The sequence below is a fragment of the Acomys minous genome (assembly GCF_964271855.1).
Source record: "Acomys minous genome assembly, chromosome: 9".
NCBI classification, from domain to species: domain Eukaryota; kingdom Metazoa; phylum Chordata; class Mammalia; order Rodentia; family Muridae; genus Acomys; species Acomys minous.
The window spans coordinates 75,013,538-75,032,788 of NC_140490.1; the positions used below are offsets into that span (position 1 = coordinate 75,013,538).

The 19,251-nt window shown below is 42.5% G+C and overlaps 1 long non-coding RNA gene across 1 annotated transcript in view; it reads right to left on the reverse strand.

Annotated features, from left to right (window-relative positions):
• The window catches only part of LOC311605572, a 40,281-nt gene extending 21,922 nt beyond the window's left edge, over nt 1-18,359 (reverse strand). The window contains exons 1-2 of the long non-coding RNA XR_014782016.1: nt 18,280-18,359; nt 10,126-10,342 (exon numbers count right to left, since the gene is read on the reverse strand). This is a non-coding gene — a long non-coding RNA (uncharacterized lncRNA). The remainder of the gene's footprint in view (nt 1-10,125; nt 10,343-18,279) is intronic.
• Nucleotides 18,360-19,251: the final 892 nt, after the last annotated feature.

Sequence of the window (19,251 nt, forward strand, 5' to 3'; positions counted from 1 at the left end):
ATTCATCCACTAGTTAGAAGGTTGGGGCAGAAGGGACAGGAGGGTCTCAGGGTTTCAGACAGACGCCCAGCAGACACCGGGAGCCCAGGGCTAAGGAGCCCTTCCCATTGGTACTCTGGAGACAAGGGAAAAGATAAGAAAGTCTCAGTGCTAGAGGCCTTGTGGCTGTGGTCCAGCCCATATCTGACCATGAGGCCTGGCCTCCACAATCTGAATGGGGGAGAGAGTCTCCCGTGAGGCCTCTGCCACCCTTGTTACTGCCGGAGCATAGCAGGCTAGGCTGTACACAGAGCCTGTGGGCATCAGAAAAATCCCTTGCCTGCAGAAGAGTTAGGGTGCCTCCTGGAAGCCCTCCATTGCTAGGCGGAGCCTACCTGCCACCTCTTGAGGCTTCCATTACATCAATGTTATTTGGGTTGTGACCAAGCCTGGAGCACTAGTCTGTTTTTACAGACCTTTTTCCCCCCCCACTATTCTTTCTGCCTTTATTCAGGCAGCTGTATTGAGTGGATGAACACATTCCCAGGAAACAGCTCCCTGATAACTCAGGAGCCTTTGAGTCTGCAGGGCACTTCTCTAGTTTTCCTTAACAAAGAACTGAGTGTTGGGATTGCAAATAATATAAGCTGTTTTCCTCTTCACCCTCCTTTAGTCAGATAATTTCCTATACTTCTACCTCTTTGATTTCTTGCTCCCTTTCTTTTTTTGAAGGTGTCTGACTCCCCCATTTTCTTCCCTCTATTGTGACTGTAGACACTTCACACGAAATTCTCCTTGTTCACTTTTCCCTTGACCTTCCCATGCTGAGGGTTGAAAATCCCACAGATTTGTTTTACTACTGTGAGCATAAAAAGCAGCACGTTTGCATTTTGAACAGAGCAGAGATTAAGGCACTGGCAGCCTTGAAATAGCTCTTTCTCAACTTCCATTCCCATGCGGTTATCCACATAGAGCTGCTGTTAGCACAGGGCCAGTGTGGTGAAATGTATTTGTTGAGTCTCTTTGGGGCCAAAGCTTTGGCCAGCTATCTGATCTACCTGATAGTGGTACTATTTCAGAAATGTGCAGTCAGTAGAGCAATATCAGTCCTGAGGATTATCAAACACAGCACGATAATGGAAAGTCGAGCTGGCAAAACCTTCACTGTTTTCCCTCCCCTCCACCCTGCCTTGGAAATCCCATGTAGGAATGGGGAGGCAAGCAGAATTTACATGGTAGGGACTGTTACTTTAGTAGCATGCCCCCCTTGAGTGTGAGAGTCAAGCGTCACTAAGGCTATTTTATTCTTATTCTAGACCCAAACATCATGGATCCTCTTTAAGAGTAAGGCTGGAAAGGGTAGCACAGAGCAAGTCAATAGTTGCAGATGGGATAATATATTTTAAAAGTTCTGTTTTTCTTCTATTTCCCTACTTTAAACTTACCTGTTTAAATATACCAGGTTAAATCAATATTTGTCTAGAGTACTAAACTCATAACACCCCCGCACTAACTCCTATTACACACCAACCTTTTTGGGTTATCTTACCTAGGAGGGTTTTGCATTGAGGCAACACTATGAGAGGCAGATTTAAAAGCTAATAAGGACACTTCTTGACCATCCACATTAGAAAAAAGGGCAGAGGACAATTGAATAATGGTCATTATGGCAGAGGGGAGGTGAAGGAGTAAAGGTGTTAGGACAGGAATAGAGAGGATCACAAGGGACTAGGTCTTACAATGTGGCTTCCTCACAGCCTAGTTATGACCTTGGGTGAATACAAATTCTTCCACAAATTCAGAAGCTGGTGGACGTGATGCTCTTCTACAACTTTCCCTCCTGCCTTAAACAGAGAAGCAGCCCCCAAATAACCCACCAAGGGCTCTGAGGTATGGGACAGGAACAGGTACTAGCTTTGATGATGACACCCACTTATAAAGTTAGAGGCAGCAAATTCCAAAGCTCAGAATTACCCTCATCTTGTGATCCCAGGGAAGTTTCACCGTACCTGGGCCTGTCAGCTCATTGCCACATTGGTGAAAATGGGGGAAAGATCACTGTTGTCCCAGGATAGGAAAGACAAACAGTGGTGGAACATAGAAACAGTGGTGTAGATCACTCCAAGTGTGTGACTCCTGTTCTCGAGGTCGTCCTAAGAAGGGAACAGAACAATGACAACAGTCTCATGGGACATATTAGTTAGGTATGCCCAAGAGTGTCACCTATTGCCAACTCAACTGTTAAGAGGCTCAGATACCATGTGCTTAGGTCCATGTGCACTTGCAAGCTGAAACTTATAACCTCTCAAATGCATGAAGCCAAAACTATACCTCTTAACTCAGGAGCCTTCCTGGGATAAGGGGTCAGAGGGCTTGCTGGAATTTAGCAATTTTGTAATAACGATTCAATGAACTCATCAATATACAACTTCAAGACAAACTTCAGCCAGGTGTATGAGCCATCACCACATGTGACACAGGAAAAAGGACCCAGGTAATTGGATACAACTTTATTTCTCTGGTGATTTGTGCTGAAAGGAAAAGGAATCCATTTACTCAGCAGCAATATTTTTCCTGAAGGCTCAGGTTACTTACTTTTATTTTCACCACAATTTTCTGAATTATAATTATATTTAGACATTACAGATGGATTATTTTGGATTTTAAAATTTTATTGAATCATTCATAAAACAAGAAGTTACTGAAAATTTTACAATTGTTCATAGCCTGTTGGAGATATAGGATAAAGAGGAAGTATGTTAACATGTTATTTTTAAGTGTTCTCCAGTAAGCAGAGGGAAAAGGGAATCCAATATCTACACTAACAGCCACTCAGTGACACAGAGAGATGGTTCTCTGAAGGAGGAGTCACATTCCCAGAACAGCAGGCAGCAAGAGACAGCATGCCCCAGACTGAATTGGGCAAGAGATAACTGAACAGTCATCTGGGTAGCCTGCCCTATAGTTGGGACTTTGCACTACAAAAAAGAAAGAAAGAAAGAAAGAAAGAAAGAAAGAAAGAAAGAAAGAAAGAAGGAAGTGCTAAGGGGGTTGTGTATACCCACTAATTTATGGTAAAGGTTATAGGCAAACAACAGCAGGTACAAATTCTTTCACTCTGGGGTAGCTAGGATGTAGAGGCCAATAGGTCTGGAGATGAACCTGAAATTGAAGTTTCTACCCTCCCCAACACACGCCTCCTCTGCATCTATATCTCCCAATAGCATAGCAGTCAAGTAAAACAGCTAAGAGCCACTTGATTGCACGGTCCCTGAGTGTATGGAGTCATGGGCAGGATCTTCATGATCTTACCTTTGAAAGCCTCATTTGCACTGCATAGGACACTTTCATATCGGGATAGAGATGTTGGTGGTTAGTGAAGCCTCAACATAGTGCCTGGCTGAGTGACAAGGTGCTTGTCCCAAGGTATGTGTGCCAACAGCAGGGAACACAACCTAACGGAAGATGTTGGCTGGCACCTCGCAGGCCCATGCCCTGCCAGAAAAGAAGCCAGTTTTTGGCTGATTCGACACTAAAGCTGTATCGTCTCTTTGGATTGGGGAAGATACATACTCACTATATTCAACATTCAAGAAACAGGAAATACACCTGCTTTCAGCAGAACATTCTTGGCATGATGACATCGGAGAACTTGCTGGAACTTAGAAATTGGGTAATGATGAATCAATGAATCGATACATAAAAACTTGAGCTGAAGACACACTGCCTAGTTGTGTGTTCAGACTGGCCTCAGGACAGTACAAAAGGAACACAAACTAAGCATGGGTCACAAGGTGTTCCCACTCTCAGTGAGGATAAACACACAGCCCCACCACACATGCATCATGGAAAATGACGGGACAGGAAACATTTAAGAAAATTTCAAGCAAAATCCTTTCTATTTATTCCTTTATTTATTTGTTGTATTTTTCTTGTTGTTCTAAGTGTTGGAAAACTGCCCCCAGCTGATGAACAGGTTATGTTCAATTACCAAAATGTATAAACAAAATACTATTAACATTTCAGAAAAGGAAAGTGTACTTCCTATGTAGGTAGATTCTTACAAATGAGCAAGCCTCCAGAGACAGGCAAAGGAAAAGAGCGTACATGGCCTGAGAGTCAGAAAAGGCTGGCTCTAAGTCTCAGTTCCACTAGTCACCAGCTGTCCATCTGTTGTCAAACCCAAGAACCTGAAAGTCCTTCCTTAGAGCTCTGAGGAAGTCATCCATTGATAGCTGAGAGAATCTGAGGATTGTTGCAGCCCTCTCAATTCAAGTCCTAACTTCAGTGCCGGGCCATGGGCACCAGACAAGCACCAAAGCTCTCTGCACTTCTTTTCTTCTGCAGGTCAGATGGAGCTTTGCACCACATGGTTTGTTGTTGCTGTTACCATTGTTACAAGGAGTTTCCAGTGCCTGGGAGGAAAGCATGAGGCAGGCACACCCAGAATTCAAAGGTTGTGAAAGAAGTTAATAAAATCAGTATTATAGGAGGTATTGAGGCGAGGGTGGAAACGGGGGTATTGTTCAAGGAACAAGAAGTCAGGCTGAATTCGAGGACCATCCTTAGTCCCGACATGTCCATCGGAACTCAGAACCTCTCAAGATGTCTCAGGAGTGGAGCAGTGATTAAGTTGACAAAGAGGAGGGTAGGTAAAGGGCTATTGCTGTGTGGTTCGGGAAACATAAAACCGAATCCTATTAATATAAAATTACCATGTAATATGTGATCTCTGCCCACATAATTGTCTCTTTATAGCTGCATAGGACAGGGCCTTAACATACAATGATATGTGGCAGACAGTCTGCGTGTCATTGAGATCTTAGACCAGATGTTCAATTTAAGACTAGGAGCAGTTGTCCCCTAAGATCCCTGTTTGTTTGGAAACTCTTACTGTTATCACTATAGACATAATATTCATGCTAATAACCATTGGGTTTTTTTTCTTAAGGATAATTGATACAGATCAATATAAAGTATGTTCCACTTAATATCTCTATAATGTGAGCTTAATGCTTGTATGAGTTTGATATCAATGTATTATGTGTTTAAGGGCAGTGCAGAAAATACGCTTATACAGTGTTGTTTGCCCTTATGAGTACTGCTTTAATGTGGTTTTAAAAGAAAAACAATACAAAATATGAGCAAGAACCCTAACCCCTATTTTATCACTTCATTTCCTGCCATTATGTGTTTTGCCTGTCCTACGTTAATGCACAGAATTAGTCTTGTGATGTCACCAAAAGTGCACGATGCCACTGGTTCTACCACGTGGGGCAGATTCTCAAAATGGGAGTCAGTGATATCCATGATATGTATTTCTAATCCTGTGTTGACAACCGTCTTCCAAAAGCAGTTGTTCTCCTTAGCTGTGCTATCTGCTGCAGTTCTCATTGATGTCAGCTGGCAGTCTCTCTAAGGTGGTGGAAGTGCTGTGGTGGTCTCCATATGAGAATGTCCCATAGGCACATGTGTTTGTTTTTAACTTTTAATTTACTATAATTTGTTCAGGTTACATCCCAAATGTTATCCCTTGCTTGTATCTTCTTGTTCTTCCCCTCCCTCCTCCCTTTTCTGCCCTATTCCCCTCTCCTAGACCTCTCACAGAAGCGGACCTGCTCCCCCACCATATGACCACAGCCTATCAGGTCTCATCCAGATAACCTGCTTCCCCTTCCTTTGTGTGTCCCCACCAAGGGGAAGTGTTCAAATTGGGGGCACCAGAGTTCCTGTCAGAGGCAGTCCCTGCTCTCCACACAACCCTGGAGAATGCGCTGTCCACTGTCTACATCTGAACAGAGCATCTAGGTTTACAGTACGCATTGCCCTCGGTTGGTGCATCAGTTTGTGCAGGTCTCTCTGGGTACAGATCCACTAGCCTTGATGGTCTCTTTGTGGGGCTCCGGAACCCTTGGGTTTTTCCATCCCCCCCCCATTCTTCCACACCACTCTCAGTGCCACTTGGTCCCCCTTTGGTTGCGCTGTTTAGGGAGATCTAGTAGGTGTGGTCCTGTATGTTATTGGGGACAGGCTTTAAGGTTTCAAAGCCTTTCGTGTCATGTTATGCCTGGTTCTCCCCGTCCCCCTTTCTCCCTCCTTCTTTTCTCTCTTCATTGTGCTTGTGGTTCAAGATGTTACTTCTCAGCATCCTGCTTTGGCTTCCATGACTGCCTGCTTCCCCTGTCACCCAAAGCCTCTGGAACCACAAACCTAAATAAACTCCTCTATAAGTCTTTGAGAAAATTCTGTGGTCACCTAACAAAATCAAAGGTTTCTATAGCATTCCATCTTCTAAGAAAAAAAAAAGAAAAAGAAAAAGAAAGAAAGAAAGAAAGACATAAAGAAATTCTCAAATATTAACACAAGTACATATGACAACAATGTTAGAGAAACAGGCCTTAACATAAAGCCTGTGTAGGAACGGGAAGACAAAGCAGGATGTTTCGATGCAGAATAATAGAACTGCAGACAAAAGATAGCCAGATAAGCCCATGATGTGCTGTGAAGAGAAGCAGCAGCCAAATGATGCACATATCACTGGCGGGATATTAATGGGGTTTTAAAATATTATAAAATACTATATATTATGTGGTTATTACTAAACCACAATTAGAAAGATATATGTTTATAAATGAATACATGTGCACACCTGTGTAAATATTACAGAGACTGAAGATCCAGGTCTAGAAGTCATGGTCGCACTTCCCCGCCAGACAGGATGCCAGCTACGGCTATGGATCAAGGGGGTGGGATCATAGGAAGGGCTAAGTGAACTGGCCTTACAGTACTAGATTGTGCCATTAGAAAGAGACAAAACATGGGCAGTTTTTATGTTGGGTGTGTTGATATTAGTACATGTTATTTTGTCCTCTTCATATTTCCTATTCTAAAATATTTATTAGAGATATGAGTGAGACCTTGCGTTTCAGTTGAGCTAAATACTGATTACTGCAACACAGCCTACCCAACATTTCTGTTCTCCTACCCATTCTTTCTTTTCCTTCCTCCTTTCCTCCCTCCCTCTCCCCCTCGCTCCCTTCCTACCTTCTTTCCTTGTCCCTTCCTGCTCTATGGTTAAAAGATTGTTAAAATTTCAAAGAACAAATTAAATTTCCCATTGTAAGCCATGCTAGAATCCAAATATTCATTTTTTTTCTTATCTTCCTATTGATCATTGCACTCTAGAGTAAAGTAAGGTGGGTTATTTATGAAAGAGTAGAATCTGAACAACAGCAACAAGACACGCACACATCTTGGACCAAAATCTGACATCATTTTCCACATTATATTTTAAGGAATGGAAACTCCTTAATGGATTCTTTGTGCAAGGAAAATGATGAGTATAGAAGATTCTGCTTTGAACTACTGACTCTCTGATAGTTTTTTTCTGGAATCCCTAAAGATGACGATGATCACAGAATATAAGTTAATAGTTAGACGCAGAGAAAGAACTCAGATGCTATGGCTGTGTTTTGAATGTAATTCAAAGGCGTTGTTAAAGTCTTGGTGCTCAGGATGGTACAGTTGAGAGGAACCTTTAAAAGGTGGAACCTATAGAAAAGTCCTTAGATAATAGGAGACATTCTCTTGAAGGAGATTGTAGGACTCTATCCCCTCTTTTTTCTCTCTTAATTACTGATTGTAAGGGCTGTTTTGTTCGGATGCCTATACTACCATGTGTTTTCTTGGCACGGGCCCAAAGCAATGGACCCAATTAATCATGGACCATAAAAATGGACCAAAACATCCCTTTTCCTTCACAAGTTGATTATATCAGGTAATTTGTTATAGCAATAGAAAGCTAGCTAGCACAGCAGCTGTGCCTGATCCAAACATCAGTTCTTAGCTCTGTACCAGTCACAGTAGGAGCCATCCCCTTGTCCACATCAAAAGCTCATGTTCTGCATCCCACACATCTGAGGTAGTGCTGGGAAGCATTTGAGAGACAGCCCTATGTTTTCTTCCTCCTGAGCGCTCCCTTTGTCCACTTTCTCTTGAGACTTTGTAACCAAGGGAACAAGGGGTGACAGTTGCGTTTAGTTTTGTTTTATTTCCTTTGTTTTTCCTGTTCCTGATCCAGGGGATTTGGGCAAAGTTAGGTTACTCTTCTCTGAAAAACCACAAGGAATACCAAAATAAGCCTGAATCAGGGCATCTCAGTCTGGCCTCCCCTGCTCCTTCCTCTGTAGAGCCAGGCAGTCTCTAGGGCTGCAGGAAGGTATGGCCATGCCCAGGCCTGGTCCACGCTCCAAGCCAAGAAGTAACCAGCAGCAGCTGCCAGAGCCCTAGGGAGAGGGCAGGGCTGCAGATGTTCATATCCCACAGCTGCATAGTGGGGTAAGAGGGCTCCCGCCCAGCCAGGCCAGAGGCCTACTTAGCACTGAGCAGTTTCCTAGCTGCAAAGTGCCCTGCCTGGCTGCCACAGATGGGTGGCAAGACGAGCGGTTTTCGGAAGGAATGCAGGACAAAATGATGTGTCCTCATGAGGATGTTATCACTGTGTGTACCCTGGTTCTTCTTCAGGACAGGGATGTCCTGTAAGAACCTGTTAGATTCTGGGGTATCAGCACAGGACATGTGGCTTGAGACAGCAACACAAAGCTTCACTTGCTGTGGCTATGATGCTTCTGCGCTTCTTCTTTCGAACCACGTTATTGCTGCAGGTTACTTACTGCACCCTCCTGAAATGTTGTATCCTGCCCTCTTATCCTAGTATAATGATTCATTCAGCATGTAAGGAAGCAGGGCTTGGGACAAATCAACGTCAATTGGGTTCAATCTAAGTGTAGATGTTTTTACACGGACAGAATTGAAGTAACCCTCAACTCTATCTGAGGACAGATACAATATGTCATTGAAAGTGGGGACTGACTTTCACATGAACTCTGGTGCCCCATATTTGACCACATCCCTGGATGTGGAGGCCTGGTGGCACTCAGAGGAAGGATAGCAGGCTACCAAGAAGAGACTTGATACCCTATGAGCATATACAGGGGGAGGAGGTCCCCCTCAGTCACAGTCATAGGGGAGGGGAGTAAGGGGAAAATGGGAGGCAGGGAGGAATGGGAGGAAACAAGGGATGAGATAACAATTGAGATGTAATATGAATAAATTAATAAAACATATTTAAAATCTAGACTTGTATTCTTTTATTACCAATAGAAAGTAGGGCTTCATAGGGGCAGAAGGACCAAAAATGATAGATAATTCCTTGCTCTGATTAAATTACTTCTCCCTATTGGGCAGAGGGAGATTCTCAAGGCTTAGGAAGTTCACATGAATCTTGCCAGACGCATGAGCCCCTTTCTGCAATTACAAAAGCAATGAATGACGGCTGAGAGGGCAGAGCGTCTTCAGTGGATATGTTCACGTTCACAGACTGTGCAGAGAGATGAGGACTCCAGGCTTATAGCTCACATGACTATTACCCTGTATCTGGCTGGGTTTTGGGTTTTGGTTTTTGGTCTCTCTCTCTCACCCTTCCCCCCCCTCTCTCTGTGTGTGTGTGTGTGTGTGTGTGTGTGTGTGTGTGTGTGTGTGTGTGATGTGCCTCCTCACCATGCTCCTACAAACAGTTCCTGATAACCTCTTTTTTAACAGCACATTACTTTTTATTTTCTTTTTTTTAATTAAAAAATTTTATATATACATTTATATTATTACACATATATACAATATATTACCTATAGCAAGAAGAACCATGACACAAGCAGGAATTATATAAATGTTACATTCTTAGTGTTTTGGCTATTTGTATTTGACAGCCTTGAAGAAGACATCTTTCCTATCTTGGTGCATCAAAATTTCTGAATGTAAATCAATCTCCATCACATCTTGTCATTATCAACTTAGAACACCTATCTAGACCTAAAAACATCTTAACCCCTAAACAATTAAGCTTCATTGTAAAACTGAGCTACCTGGTCTTCAAATCCATCAGAGACTTGAAAAGGAATAAACTTGATTACCTGAGTATGCCAGGAGTGCAGGTTAGTAGTTTTCCAAATGAAAAGATGACAGAGACAGTTTTCTACCTGAATAGTTACACAAAACTCTCTGTAACATTGGAGCATCTTCTTCAGCCTTCTGGCTCAATATATCTGACAGACATATTTGTGAGGGAGGAGCTATTGAGGACTTGCTTACCTTGTTTTGGCAGAGTTTGGCTGTCGACTCTGTCTGCATCCAAGCTTGCCCTTTTTTTAGGTAAAATTCTGTCTATGGTAGAAATGAGGACTTTTTCCTCAGTGGCTTGTTTGACACATTTGAAGCCATCTCCATAAGGAGGTTCTTTGATGCTCATCATCTTCTTTGAAGTAGGCTGGGTGTTGCCAGAAGTTAATCTGACTCATTGTCAGTGAATCTATAAAGTAATAAAAACATTTTAAATGCCATACTCTGCATGTCTCGGGATTTTTGAAGACCTTATCTTTTTATAGAGTCATATCTATCTGATGCACCTAAGATGTATATTCTTGTAATAAAAAGTAGACTAGCAATTGACATGACCATGATTTAATCCACTAACATTTAATTTGTATGACTTATTTCTCCTAAACAGCTTGCTGCAGCACTCTTTAGTTCACTAAGCTAGACTATGGTAAGATTTTTTTTAACTGTGTGCTCCATCTGGGATGAATAGATTGTTGTTCACATGTCCTCAGGAGAAGTAGCATAAGGTACCACTATAGCCAACAAGTATCAGTAATCATCAGGGAAATGCAAATCAAATTCACACTGCCTTCTAACTTCATAGGCATGATGATAACCATCATTAAAAATAGAAAAAAAAGATGACAAGTGTTGGTAAAAAATGAGGAGGAAGCAGACCATTATACCCCATTGAAAGTGAAGAAAACTGAGGCATCCAGTGTGGAAAACAGTATGGAGGGTAGAGGCACCATATGCTCTGCAATCCTACTGTTAGATGTTTACCATGTGCTGAGCCTTGGATTTCAGAGACATGCCAAGATGCACCAACAATGTCAATATCTGTTGATGGAGCAATGGATGAAGGAAAATGGGGTGTACAGTGGAGCGTATTCATCCTTACAAAAGGAAATTCGATCACATGTGACATGGATAAATCTGAAAGACATTACCCTAAATGAAAAAAGCCAGAGACAGAATAGCAAAGCTATATGACTGTTGAGGTGGTACAAATGAAAATGGCCTCCGTAGGTTCATAGGGAGTGGCACTGTTAGGAGGTGTGGCCATTTTGGAAGAAGTGAGTCACTTGTGGCAGGCTTTGAGGTTTCAAATGATCAAGCCAGGCCCAGGGTCAGTCTCTCTTCCTGCTCTACAATCCAGATGAAGATCTTTCTCAGCTCCTTCTCCAGCACCAACTCTGCATGCGTGCCACCATACGTCCTGTCATGAAGATAATGGACTAAACCTCCAATGAAATGTTTTTCTTTATAGGTGCTTCCATGGTCATGGTGTCTCCTCACAGCAACTGAATCCCCAACTAAGACAACTGTACTCACAGGAAGAATCTAAAACAGGCAAATTGACAGAAGTAGACAGAACACTGGTTGCTGCAGACTTGAAAGAGGGGAATGTGGAGAGTTGCTGTTCAAAGTATAAAGTTTCAGTTTCAGAAGATGAGTAGAGCCTAGGAGCTGCTGTTTCACACCATGCCCATGGTAATAAGACCATTAGGACTCCAAGGATGTGATGGCTACTTCATCAGTTCATTCTTGACTCTGAAGACAATGTAATGAATTCATTAACTTATTCAACAAGTGCTTATCAAGCAGCAGTATGCTCTCTACACTCTATAAGACCAGCAGAACTGGGATTCTGAAAGACAACATGAGCAGAGATCTACTGAGGTAACTAGTGAGGCTACCAATGCACTGAGGGAACCTCACTCCACTTAAAAGGACAAATGCCCATGACAAATCAATCTGTCATGGAGATGCACTGGGGACATGTGTGAAGTCTTAATGAGAAGTCTGCAGAAATGAATGAGAAAGGCAGAGTACCACAGGGCTGAGGGAACAGCCAGGCTTAAAGCTGTCATGATAAACTATCACAATTCTGTACCAAGAGAAAAATGAGATTCTGATGAGGATGGGATCAGGACAAGATGCTATTTATTGTGTCTTTAATATAACATATAGTGGCAGCAATCATTTATGAACTCATGATCCATCAAATGCATTGTCATTTATTTGTTCCCTAATTATGTACTGGGCACTTTCTGTGTGCACGGCCACTAGTTAGATAATAAAGATCCCAATCAAATCATTTTTACAGGTCTATTTTTTTAATTTATCAGATGAATTCCCCTTTGTAGTTTCTTCCAGCTATCATATTTTTGTCAGGGAGAAAGCTGACATCTGCTTTGGTCATCTGTACCCAAGATCTATTTGTTCGGGCATTGTCCCACCAATAAAAATTGAAAGCAGTTTCTTGTTCACTAGTATAGACACCATCAAATGCACCATATACTTTGCGTTTTGTGACAGAAAATGAGCTTGACACACTTGGGAAGAGGGAAGCTCAAGTGAGGAGTTTCTTTATCAAACTGACCTGTGGGACAGACTGAAGAATTTTCTTGATTTTTAATTGAAACAGAAGAACAGAGGCCATTGTGGGAAATGGCCCTCCCTGACAGTTGGGCCCAGCCTATATAAGAAAGGCATCTGTGCAAGCCAGAAGAAGTAAGCCAGTAATATGTGTCAATACATGCAATCTTCTTCAGTTCCTGCTCCCAAACTGTGTGCCTCTATCACATGCTCTGGCTTCCCTCAGTGATACACTGTAACCTGAAAACCCAAGTTGTTTTTGATCATGGTGTTTATCACAGCAATCCAAAAGAGCAAACCATGGCACTTGTGAAGACTACAGTATAAGCATGAATACATTTAATATTGTAGGAGAATTCTGAGGCTTGGGAAGATGAGAATAGAATGTGTCTGTAAGGACAATGAGGCTTGGAAAATAGTCAACGAAGATAAATATTTGAAGTTCAAGGGAGCCTCAGTTGATTTGGAGAGTGTACATACACTAAATTAACAGGCTGTAAACCACTCTGCCTATATGGCCAGGTATAGACAATTTGCTTGACCCCAAGCTTACTTCAATAATACTATTCTGTTCTCAAAGATATTTTGAAAGGAAGGAGATACAGGAGGAGAAGAAGGAAGAGAACGTGTCAAGAGAGTACCTACAAGATTACAGAAATGGTAGCAAATATTCAACTCTTGGTAGCCTCATTACCATGTGACTTAAAAACACTTCTTTATTTGTCTAGGTTCTCAATTCCTCTGTGCAATGAAGCAATAACAAGGTGATTTTCTTATAAATAGCTATGCTTGGGATCTGCTGCACTCCATATATATTTTATGTAACTCTCTCTAATGACAATATATGAAGTGTCAACATACTGATTTACAATGGAAATATCCCAACAAGTGCTTCCAAAGTCAAAGTCCTAAGGTAAGTATATACCCTGATCATAGTCTTGAATTCCCCAGGGAGGATAGAAAGTATCAAAAAGAGATACAAAGAAAACTAAATTGAATAGGATATTTAGAAGCATTGAGCTATCTTTATCATCACAGGTTTGGACTTGCCAAAAAACACAGCATTTCTCCAATGCCTGCAAAACTCCTCACCTACTTTTGTGAGGGTACGTTATGGTTTATACTACCATGATGAAACAACATGACCAAAGCAACCTAGCAAGGAAATAGTTTATTTTGCTCATTTCCATATAACAGTTTATCATCAAAAGCAGTGAGGTCAAGAACTCAAACAAGGCAGGGACCTGGAGGCAGGAGTTGATGCAAAGGCCATGGAAGAGAGCTGCTTACTGGATGGCCACCCATGACTTGTTCAGTCTGCTTTCTTATAGAACCCGGACTAGCAGCCCAAAGGTGGCCCCACCCTCAGTGGGCTGGGCCTCCCCACATTAATCACTAATTAAGAAAATGCCCACAGGCCAGTCTACAGCCTAATCTTATTGAGACATTTTCCCAGCTGGGACCCCTTCCTCCCTGCTGACTCTGGTGTGTCAGGTTTATGGAAAATTAGAGAGTCCAGGTAGTCTTACCACTGGGACCATTCATTCAGTGACCTTTGATCACCATTTACCCTGTATTCATTTCTCTAGAGAGCACTAACTAGGATCCTCAATGAATCATCTTGTTTTCTATGTTGATTGGTCTTTCTCACAGTGCTCTATTAACTTATCTGCCCCCCTCTTCTGTACAGCAGTATAATTGGCACAAAATTGCTTATATTCAGGGTGCCCATATACTGACTGAAATGAACCTAACTAAGCAATACTTATGATTTCACCTTTATCTGAAGTTGTATAGGAAAAATATTTAAGACCTCCTGTTGCTTGACAATTGTTACAGTTTTCTTCCTGTGCTTCCTCTATCTCTAGCATGATGTTATGTTGGGAATGGCTTGATCAACATCTCCCATTCCCATCCTCAGTTCTAGTAACTGCCCTTCTACAGTTTAAGATGACTTTGACCATTTTGAGCGTCCACCTGTAAATGACCCTAGTGATGTTGGTTTTCATCAGTATTGTAAAAGAGCTCATGAAGATGAGGTAACATTATTCTCTGATACATAATTTCTAAGCCATTCAAAGTTTCTTTTTTAGTTAGCAGCCTTTTTCTAACTAGTTCTGGATTGTTGAAAGAACATCTATAGACATGGGCATCTTCAAGCACTGAAAATAAAAAGGTACCTAGAGTCTTTGCTATAGTTTCTTCTTCATTCTATTTTTAATGCCTGTTTTACATTCTCCTTGCATTTTCTTCCCACTAAATATCTTATGGCAATGGGCTCCAATTTTCTGCAAGCCATCTTTGGGTGACTGACTTATCCTTTTTCTTAAGCCTCCTCTCACCCACATAGCAGCAATAGTTCTCAGTAACATCTCACAAGAAAAGAATCTGATAAGGGCCACTCAACCAGCAAAAGTCGTTGCAAGTTTCATTTGAAATGAGCATGCTCATCAGGGCTGAGATCCGTTCATGCCTTGTGCAATGAAACTTTGCACTTTATTGAGTTACTAAATGAATTAATCACAACAGAACAGTTGAGGCAACAAAGATATGTGTACATGCCAGTAAGGGTTCTGCTGATCCCAGAGAAAATGAGGTCCATGTCACAGGACATACAAAGCCATCACAAAGAAAATTCACAATTGTGTTTCCAGTTTAATTGCTCGTGGTTAAAAGGATAACAATAGAAACAAAGTTTTGTTTACACAGAGCATGGAACTTTGTCCTGGGAACTTTTGTTCTCCTAATAATTCCCAGCAATGTGAACACTGAGTGCTGACTGCCTGTGTGGAATTTTAAGAGAAAGAACAAAGAAAGCCAGTGCAGAAGTTAAGAAATGTTCCCAATGTCAGAGATTGGTAAAGATTTCCTCTTTGTAACATCAAATGGAGAAAAGCTGTAAGTGCACATGTGAGGAAACTCAGTAACTGCTACCTTTGCCAACATTCTTTACCTGAAGCTCATATATATTCACCCGTCCTGGTGGCCCAGGAAAATAGCCTCTTATTCCATTGCAAGGGAACACTATCCTGCAGAAGAAAAGCGTCTTCTGGAAAACCCCTTCACAGAAGAGTGAAGGGTGTCACCCATTTGGGAAGAGGTTATTACAGATGGGCTGAGTTTTTTACTTCTGTCCACACAGCTATGTCAATGGCCTCATCCAGACACACTGCTCTGACCACACAAGTGCAAAGTTAGATCTGCTCTTCAGAAGAGAAAAGTCATCAGGTGACTAGCCAGAGATGTCCCATGGAAAAGCCATGGCTGCCTCTTCTCATTTTCATCTTCCAGGCTTGACCCCTTTTCCTTCTAGCACATGCTTTGGAGAGGGGATGTGAAGCTTTATCCACTCCGAAATGCTGTTGGCTTCTGAGCGTATTATATGTCTTCTTGTTCTCTTATGGCTTCTCGTGAAGTCGGGATTACTCTTCCCATGCCCAGCAGTCCTCACTTGTCATTTAATTCTTTGTGTGCTTGGTTCTTTCACCAGCAACTGCACACATTTCTGCCCTCCCAGTGACTCAAAACAACATTCACTAGCCCCTGCGACACAGAGTGTGTCCTTGCTGCTGCTGACAGCAAATCGCATCTCCCTGTGTCCTGTGCACTCCACATCCTCTTCCATTTTTCAGCAAAGGATTTCAAGGCAGAGCTAGGGACAGGAGATTCAGAAAAAGAAGTGCAAAAGAATTTTAAGATCAGCCAGAAATAAGCTCATTTTTTTTATTAAAACAGGAGAAATGAAAAAAAAAGAAAAAGAAACAACCAAATACCAACAACAACAGCAACAGCAACAGCAACAACAACAAAAACAAGGAGCCTGGCAACAACGACCTCAGATGTTTGCAGAGCGTGAAACACTGTGTATGATAGCTTGCCTTGTCTAGCGCAAGCCTGGCGCTCAGCAAGCAGTTAGAAAATGTTTGCTCCCCTCCTCCTACTTAATGCCAATCCCTGAATTTGACGGAAAGAATGTCGTTAGCTGTTGTTTCTTACAGCAGTTCCTCTTCCTCTACCCCTTGTATGTCCTCATGCCACACACCCACATCCTGGTTTTCTCTTCCTATATTCTGTGTGCTACAGCGGCTCCCAGCAGCTCTCTAGCACCCACTTCCTCTGTGCCCTGCCTATATCTTCTGTGTACAAAATGAAACACAATGACCCAAAGCAAGGGGTTCTTATATGGCAGGAAGCAGAAAGCACCCCCAGGCCTGGGCTGGGCCAGTAACGCTTCTAATACATCTTCCTTTATGTGCAGGGATCAGACGCTCCCAGAAAAACAACTTTAACCAATGCTACTCACCACTCAGATCCCTGACTTATGTGAGGCCCACTTCTACTGCTTTAAAGATGCACGCCAGGTATGACCCTACCACCGTGAGAAGCGTGCTCTCCTTATCCACAACTAGGGTAGGAAAAGAAACTGAGGCAAGTAGACAAAGGTGTTCAAATACAAATGGTGAGGCTAGAGCTCGAGCAGTCTGTCTTGAGCACATCCAACGAACATCTTAAAGAGGGTAGCAGTAGCTTAATTGTAATGAGATTCTGGGGAATCTGGAGAAAATTTCTACTCTGGGGAACAGGAGGTGGTGCCAGCAGTGGGCAGCCACAGGCCTCAGCGGGGTGGAGAAGCACCACTGCACTTGACATTTGGGTATTTGGTATTTGCCTTGAGGCTCATCCAGGTTTCTGCTTCTCCAGATCCTCACAGTGCAAAGCAGGGGCTGGGCAGGAGACACTTAAAAGGACATGAATATGTGGCTGTATGAGTGACAGAGTTGTAAGTGTGTGTGTGTAGAGTGGTGTGTACGTGTGTGTGTGTGTGTGTGTGTGTGAGAGAGAGAGAGAGAGAGAGAGAGAGAGAGAGAGAGAGAGAGAGAGAGAGAGAGAGAGAGACTGTTGTGTGCATATACCTTAATTTAATTATAGAAGTATAAAATCACTCCTATGAGTCCATCCTCTCTGGACATGATTTACACAAATAAGAATTTAAGGACTATGTTTATTTCTCTGATATAAGGAGGAATTAATACTTAGGACAGTAAGAATTTCTATTGTATCTGTGAGATTTAACTGTACAACAAGACAATTGCTCATGAACTTTATGTAACTCAATTTTAGAAGAAAACATGAAGTTAGCAAGCAAGAACAGTCTCCATCCTTCAGCACTGACTAGAAGGAATATAAGGGTTGGGCTACTGTCTCTTCTGCCTGGACAGAAAATGCTGCAGGCATCTCCTCCTTTCCCCTACCCCCTTATTTGATATCAGAGAAGATGGGTGCCTTATAAATAAAGTGTCCATACAAAACAAAACATCATAGCACAAACTAAAACTTCCATTGAGATCCATATGGGCCAGTATTAGTCATCACAGCAGGACACCACATCATCAGGGACAGTCCCAAGGAAGTACATCACTGTTACCAGACTTATGGAAAACGCTTCAGAAAGACCATGGGGCCTCACATCCAAAAATTCTTCAAAGCTCCCTAGAGATAACTGGCATTGGAAATGAAGACCAGAGAGGAAACAAGCCGACTGGCTTCCTTAAGAGCTGAGCGGTGGCAGCGAACTGGGAGAGTTCAGAGCAGGCCTCTTCTGTGTTTCAGAGTTCCTTACAATATAATAACTCATGTTCTTGCACGCTCACGTCTGGTTACACTTACCCTCTCAGTGACTCCTACGACACATGGGGTTGGAGGAGAAAGATATTGAGAAAACAAGATTATCTACTCAGGACAGCGAGTTCTAGTCATCCTACTCACTCAGTTAAAGCTGGTGGGGCCTCCACAAGTGCTCCAGGACTTCACACCACAGAGTCTCACAGCTGGAGGGCCCAGCACAGTGATAGCCTAGGACATATCTCCTGAACAGGAAGTACAGCAATGAGTCACCAGCAGAGGTGTTGCTTCCTAGGTATTCTCTTCTCTAGCGCTTTCACCTTTCTGCACTCTGCAAATGCTGCAAGCCAGCATCCTTCACTAAAAAGAGTTGTGAATACACTGCTCCTTGCAGAAAGCTTGTGGTCAGGTGTGGGAGTCGGAGAAGAGGGTAGACAGCAGGCTAAGGGAGATGCCGAAGGGAGAACACTCAGCAATGTGACTCCCGACACGTGGAGGTAAGCTGTGAAACAGCCACAAGGACATATTCCATTCTATATGTGCCAACAATTAGCAAAGAGAAACAGAGCCAATAAAGGAGAATGCAATTTTAAAATACATCACATAGATTCCGTGCATAGTTCAGTAGAGGTGTATAGAATGCACAAAGCTCTAAAATTCAAACAGTTACAGTTTTAACAACAACAACACTACGCATAGTCTGAACAATTACAAGTAATAAAGAAGCCACTTCCTCAGTCAACATCACTGCCAGCATACTAAGGATTTGTAAAAATGAAGAGCTAAGGTGCTGAGAAAATGCCTCAGTACCCAGCACCCACATAAAGAACTAAGTATGGCAGCAAGTGCTTGTAGTCTCAGAGCTATGAAGACAGGGACAGGGGGACCTGGGGCATCACTGGCCAAGAAGTCTAGTCAGCTGATAAGCCCCGGCTTAGCAAGAGACCCTGCCTCAAAAAATAAGATGGAGAGTGGCTAAGGACAGACACATGCTGTTGACCCCTGATCCTCACATTGACAGACACACATGCAAGTGCATTTGCAAATGGCTATGCATATATATGAACACAGGAGTGGCTGATTTTGGAGAAGGGATGTCTCCTTCCCAGAGCAACA